The following is a 7,664-nucleotide window of genomic DNA, read 5'->3' on the forward strand; positions in this document are numbered from 1 at the left end:
CAGCGAGCAACTTACTGTACTTTGTTTCTTACAGTTCGGAGAGTTTGCAATACACACACATATATATATATATATATATATATATATATATAATAAATTCCACAGTCAAACAACGTCGCAGCCTACAAGAGCCATAAAAGTCAAAGAACCGGAAGTCCAAGACTCGAGTTTCGCCCTAATTTGGGCTCATCAGTTAGACACATCCGAACTCAGGATTCGAAACCCGGGCCTCTTGCATGCAAGGCAAGCACTCTTCCAACTGAGCAAACGCCCTGCACACAAGAATTTCTATTAACCAACACAGATCAAGCAAACCGCGCCGAAATCCGACTGTGAAATGAACCTACTTCGTCTCAACAAGGGACGCGGTCATCCAACCAGCTAATAACCCCCAAGCCGATGTCTCACACGTAGGAGTTTTAACTCGAAAGGACGATGCCATCCAGCAATGCAATGCTAACCAAGCGAGCAACTTATGATAGGATATTTCAGAATGTAAGAGATTGCATATAATAAATTCCACAGCCAAAAAACGTCAACGCCTACAAGAGCCATAAGAGTCAAAGAACCGGAAGTCCAAGACTCGTGTTTCGCCCTCATTTGGGCTCATCAGTTAGACACATCCGAACTCAGGATTCGAAACCCGAGCCTCTTGCATGCAAGGCAAGCACTCTACCAACTGAGCAAACGCCCTGCACACAAGAATTTCTATTAACAAACACATAAAATTATTAAAGTCTTTTAATTAACATATTTATTTAAGTCTTTAAATTAACATATTTATTCACGTATTTAAATTAACATACTAACATAAGTCTTTAAATTAACATATTTATTTGAGTCTTTACATAACCATATTTATTAAAGTCTTGAAATTTAAATATTTATATAAGTCTTTAAATAAATATATTTATTTAAGTCTTTAAATTAACATATTTATATAAGTCTTTAAATAAATATATTTATTTAAGTCTTTAAATTAACATATTTATATAAGTCTTTAAATAAATATATTTATTTAAGTCTTTAAATTAACATATTTATATAAGTCTTTAAATAAATATATTTATTTAAGTCTTTAAATTAACATATTTATTAAAGTCTTTAAATTAACATATTTATTAAAGTCTTGAAATTTAAATATTTATATAAGTCTTTAAATTAACATATTTATTTAAGTCTTTAAATTAACATATGTATTAAAGTCTTTAAATTAACATATTTATTTAAGTCTTTAAATTAACATATTTATTTAAGTCTTTAAATTAACGTATTTATTTAAGTCTTTAAATTAACATATTTATTTAAGTCTTTAAATTAACATATTTATTTAAGTCTTTAAATTAATATATTTATTTAAGTCTTTAAATTAACATATTTATTAAAGTCTTTAAATTAATATATTAATTTAAGTCTTTAAATTAATATATTTATTTAAGTCTTTAAATTAACATATTTATTTAAGTCTTTAAATTAACATATTTATTTAAGTCTTTAAATTAACATATTTATTAAAGTCTTTAAATTAATATATTAATTTAAGTCTTTAAATTAATATATTTATTTAAGTCTTTAAATTAACATATTTATTTAAGTCTTTAAATTAACATATTTATTAAAGTCTTTAAATTAATATATTAATTTAAGTCTTTAAATTAATATATTTATTTAAGTCTTTAAATTAACATATTTATTTAAGTCTTTAAATTAACATATTTATTAAAGTCTTTAAATTAATATATTTATTTAAGTCTTAAAATTAATATATTTATTTAAGTCTTTCAATAAACATATGTATTTAAGTCTTTAAATTAACATATTTATTTAAGTCTTTAAATTAACATATTTATTTAAGTCTTTAAATTAACATATTTATTTAAGTCTTTAAATTAATATATTTATTTAAGTCTTTAAATTAATATATTTATTTAAGTCTTTAAATTAACATATTTATTTAAGTCTTTAAATTAACATATTTATTTAAGTCTTTAAATTAACATATTTATTTAAGTCTTTAAATTAACATATTTATTTAAGTCTTTAAATTAACATATTTATTTAAGTCTTTAAATTAACATATTTATTTAAGTCTTTAAATTAACATATTTATTTAAGTCTTTAAATTAACATATTTATTTAAGTCTTTAAATTAGCATATTTATTTAAGTCTTTAAATTAACATATTTATTTAAGTCTTTAAATTAACATATTTATTTAAGTCTTTAAATTAACATATTTATTTAAGTCTTTAAATTAACATATTTATTTAAGTCTTTAAATTAATATATTTATTTAAGTCTTTAAATTAATATATTTATTTAAGTCTTTAAATTAACATATGTATTTAAGTCTTTAAATTAACATATTTATTTAAGTCTTTAAATTAACATATTTATTAAAGTCTTTAAATTAACATATTTATTTAAGTCGTAAAATTAATATATTTATTTAAGTCTTTAAATAAACATATTTATTTCAGTCTTTGAATTAACATATTTATTTAAGTCTTTAAATTAACATATTTATTTAAGTCTTAAAATTAACATATTTATTTAAGTCTTTAAATTAACATATGTATTAAAGTCTTTAAATTAACATATTTATTTAAGTCTTTAAATTAATATATTTATTTAAGTCTTTAAATAATCATATTTATTTCAGTTTTTAAATTAACATATTTATTTAAGTCTTTAAATTAACATATTTATTTAAGTCTTAAAATTAACATATTTATTTAAGTCTTTAAATTAATATATTTATTATAGTCTTTAAATTAACATATGTATTTAAGTCTTTAAATTAATATATTTATTTAAGTCTTTAAATTAATATATTTATTTAAGTCTGTAAATTAACATATTTATTTAAGTCTTTAAATTAACATATTTATTTAAGTCTGTAAATTAACATATTTATTTAAGTCTTTAAATTGACATATTTATTTAAGTCTTTAAATTAACATACTTACATAAGTCTTTAAATTAATATATTTATTTAAGTCTTTAGATTAATATATTTATTTAAGTCTTTAAATTAATATATTTATTTCAGTCTTTAAATTAACATATTTATTTAAGTCTGTAAATTAACATATTTATTTAAGTCTTTAAATTGACATATTTATTTAAGTCTTTAAATTAACATACTTACATAAGTCTTTAAATTAATATATTTATTTAAGTCTTTAGATTAATATATTTATTTAAGTCTTTAAATTAATATATTTATTTCAGTCTTTAAATTAACATATTTATTTAAGTCTTTAAATTAATATATTTATTTAAGTCTTTAAATTAATATATTTATTTAAGTCTGTAAATTAACATATTTATTTAAGTCTTTAAATTAACATATTTATTTAAGTCTGTAAATTAACATATTTATTTAAGTCTTTAAATTGACATATTTATTTAAGTCTTTAAATTAACATACTTACATAAGTCTTTAAATTAATATATTTATTTAAGTCTTTAGATTAATACATTTATTTAAGTCTTTAAATTAATATATTTATTTCAGTCTTTAAATTAACATATTTATTTAAGTCTTTAAATGAACATATGTATTTAAGTCGTAAAATTAACATACTTACATAAGTTTTAAATAAACATATGTATTTTAGGCTTTAAATTAATATATTGACTTAAGTCTTTAAATTAATATATTTATTTAAGTCTTTAAATTAACGTATGTATTTAAGTCTTAAATTAACATACTTACATAAGTCTTTACATTAACATATGTATTTAAGGCTTTAAATTAATATATTTACTTAAGTATTTAAATTAATATATTTATTATAGTCTTTAAATTAACATACTTACACAAGTCTTTAAATTAAACTACTTACATAAGTCTTGAAATTAACATATTTATTTAAGTCTTTAAATTTACATATGTATTTAAGTCCTTAAATTAACATATTAATTTAGTCTTTAAAATAAGATATTTATTTAAGTCTTTAAATTAATATATGTATTTAAGTCTTTAAATTAACATATGTATTTAAGTCTTGAAATTAACATATTTATTTCAGTCTTTAAATTAACACATTTATTTAAGTCTTTAAATGTATATATTTATTTAAGTCTTTAAATTAACATATTATTTAAGTTTTTAAATTAACATATTTATATAAGTCTTTAAATTAACATATTTATTTAAGTCTTTAAATTAACACATTTATTTAAGTCTTTAAATTAACATATTTATTTAAGTCTTTAAATTAACATATGTATTTAAGTCTTTAAATTAACATATTTATTTAAGTCTTTAAATTGACATATTTATTTAAGTTTTTAAATTAACATATTTATTTAAGTCTTTAAATTAACATATTTATTAAAGTTTTTAAATTAACATATTTATTTAAGTCTTTAAATTAACATATTTATTTATGTCTTTAAATTAACATACTTACATAAGTCTTTAAATTAATATATTTATTTTAGTCTTTAAAGTTACATACTTACATAAGTCTTTAAATTAACATATTTATTTAAGTCTTTAAAGTAACTTATTTATTTAAGTCTTTAAATTAACATATTTATTTAAGTCTTTAAATTAATATATTTATTTAAGTCTTTAAATTAACATATTTATTTAAGTCTTTAAATTAACATATTTATTTTAGTCTTTAAATTAACATATTTATTTAAGTCTTTAAATTAATATATTTATTTAAGTCTTTAAATTAACATATTTATTTAAGTCTTTAAATTAACATATTTATTTAAGTCTTTAAATTAACATATTTATTTAAGTCTTTAAATTAATATATTTATTTTAGTCTTTAAATTAACATATTTATTTAAGTCTTTAAATTGACATATTTATTTAAGTCTTTAAATTAACATATTTATTTAAGTCTTTAAATTAACATATTTATTTAAGTCTTTAAATTGACATATTTATTTAAGTCTTTAAATTGACATATTTATTTAAGTCTTTAAATTAACATACTTACATAAGTCTTTAAATTAATATATTTATTTAAGTCTTTAAATTAACATACTTACAAAAGTCTTTAAATTAATATATTTATTTAAGTCTTTCAATTAATATATTTATTTAAGTCTTTAAATTAATATATTTATTTTAGTCTTTAGATTAATATATTTATTTCAGTCTTTACATTAATATATTTATTTCAGTCTTTAAATAAATATATTTATTTAAGTCTTTAAATTAATATATTTATTTAAGTCTTTAAATTAATATATTTATTTAAGTCTTTAAATTAACATATTTATTTAAGTCTTTAAATTAATATATTTGTTTAAGTCTTTTATATAAACATACTTACATAAGTCTTTAAATTAATATACTTACATAAGTTTTGAAATTAAGTCAAAGTTAAGCAAAAACTGACTAGATATGGCAGCGATCAGCAATGTCTCTACCTTTGCCTAAATCTAAGCAAAAATTCCATGAGCAGAATTTGTTTCCATAATACCACGGAATACTTTTACACAACACCACGTATGTGCTTCCCAGCCGACTATAAAATGGTTGTTCTTAAGTCAAGTGTGAACAGGTTCTTGAAGAGCCGTCGTCTAAAATAAATTATCAAATTTTTTTACGATACCATTAACCCTCAACCTTGAGCTCCCTCCAGACTTTAATGTGTAGTGACTATATTATGTAAACAAAACAAATAAAAAACTGACACATAAATTCATATATAATTATATTTGCTTTATCTTGTTTATAACTTGTTTTATATGCTTATGCTCCACCCCACATGTCGAGCTTGATAAGTCTCCATTTAAAGAGTCTTTTAATTGTCTTTATTCCCTCATATATATATATATATATATATGTTAAAAACTTCAAAGACTATATATATATATATATATATTCCATTTTCAGTCACATAAAAAGGAGCTTAAAATGACGCAACTTCATATTAAAAAATGCATCAAACTCAGACTTGTATCGATTTTGATATATAGTCATTAGACATTGATTAAGGAATATTCCCTAAATTTAATTTCTTTTTAAAACCCCTTCAACCTAAAATTTTAGACAAATTCTAGAAATTAGATTATTGTAGATAACTCAGACACACATACACACACATATACACAGGGTGAGGCAGAGCAACTTGCTTATTTGTGTATAATTCATATTCCAAATAAGCAAGTTGCTCTGTCCCACTCTGCATATAAACGAAGAAAATTAATTGATGACGAATAAAAATTATTTATTGCATTATTTTTCATTATATTCTTTCTCTCACTCTTTCTTTCTCCACACACACACACACACACACACACACACACACACACACACACACACACACACATACATATATATATATATATATATATATATATATATATATATATATATATATATATATACACAGGGTGACCCCCCCCCCCAAAAAAAAAACGGGCCCAACTCTAATTAGGCCCCGTTTCTTGGTGTTTTGTCCGAATGAAATGTAACTTTGGTCATAACTAGTTTATTATATTCAAAACATCACATCAAAACACTAGGGTCTTTGCCCTTTTGTTTTCTCCGTTGACTGTAAAATGATCAGAAAAACAATTGAATGTCCTCTGTTTTTTTTTTTGAGGGGGGGGGTCACCCTGTAGATATATAACTTTTATTTCGCTATTTTCACTTACAGAACTCTTCTATTATAATAATGTGTGAAGCACCAGGGAAAACATCCACGAAGCAAAAAAAAAAAAAATAAAAAATAAATAAATAAATAAAAAAATTGGAACGAATGGCAGAGGGGAGTGGGTCTTTGCTTCCGTTTTCGTAATGTTTATTTCAGTCGAAAGAGCTCATCGAAATTGAATGTCTTGGGGTACGCAGCACTCAGCAGTAGGAGCAGCAGTAGTGATAAAGCGCAAAAAAATGTTAATAATTAATTACAATGCGCTCTCTTGTTAGAAATTGGGGAGAACAACAATAACAGAAAAAGAAAAAGAAAAACTAAAAAGAATAATTTATGAATTATATTTTCATTGTTGTAAGCGACTTGCGCAAACTGTGCCGCTTAGTGCAATGAAAAAAAAAGATCTCCGGTAATAGGGAATTTAGTATGGAAACACTGACGTGATACTCACAAGATGGCGAGTTATATCATTGTGAATCGGAGGAGGGCATTCAAAGGTGACCTTAACGAAAGCTATGAAATAGTAAGTGTGTTTGTGTGTTTGTGAGAGAAGGAGGGAGAGAGAGTGAGAGAGAGAGAGAAAGAGAAAGAGAGAGAGAGAGAGAGATGGGGGGGTGCAAATGCAGTTGTAGTTAGATGTGTTAAATATAAACGAGAGGGTGGGCGGGTGTAAAAAAAAGGTAGCAGAAAGAAAGTATCGGTAATGATTTTGGTTGATACCGAAAAAGCGAACTAAAATTTAATCAGCTTCTTCTTCCTCCTCCTCCTCCTCCAACACTCACATAAATGAAGAAACGTATATGATGTTAGCGGATTTACTGTTGATAATTACATTGGTTAAGTTTGTCGGTTAACGGCATATCAACCATTTTGAGATTGTTGATTGCCGAAAGCAAATAGTTATTTCATAGTCGTTTGACTGGTTTCTTTGTAATACAGCATATTAACACTTTTTAGTTTAGGTAATGCAGAAACGTTCATTGGTTTGTAGTAGGTTATTTCATATCGGAATAAAATAACTATTTAAAAC

At 21.7% G+C, this 7,664-nt stretch overlaps 1 protein-coding gene across 4 annotated transcripts in view; it reads right to left on the minus strand.

Moving 5' to 3' along the window:
- The window catches only part of LOC145248963 (uncharacterized), a 437,400-nt gene extending 430,253 nt beyond the window's left edge, over nucleotides 1-7,147 (minus strand). The window contains exon 1 of one of the 4 annotated variants that reach the window (XR_013863436.1): nucleotides 7,086-7,107. The gene's annotated coding sequence lies outside the window, so the exon portion shown is untranslated. Of the gene's footprint in view, nucleotides 1-7,085 lie in introns of all 4 variants that reach the window. The other 3 variants (XR_013863437.1, XR_013863438.1, XM_080110771.1) reach the window with 3 other exon arrangements.
- Nucleotides 7,148-7,664: the final 517 nt, after the last annotated feature.

The sequence above is a fragment of the Euprymna scolopes genome, chromosome 27, assembly GCF_053919585.1.
Source record: "Euprymna scolopes isolate OS-2025 chromosome 27, ASM5391958v1, whole genome shotgun sequence".
NCBI lineage: Eukaryota > Metazoa > Mollusca > Cephalopoda > Sepiida > Sepiolidae > Euprymna > Euprymna scolopes.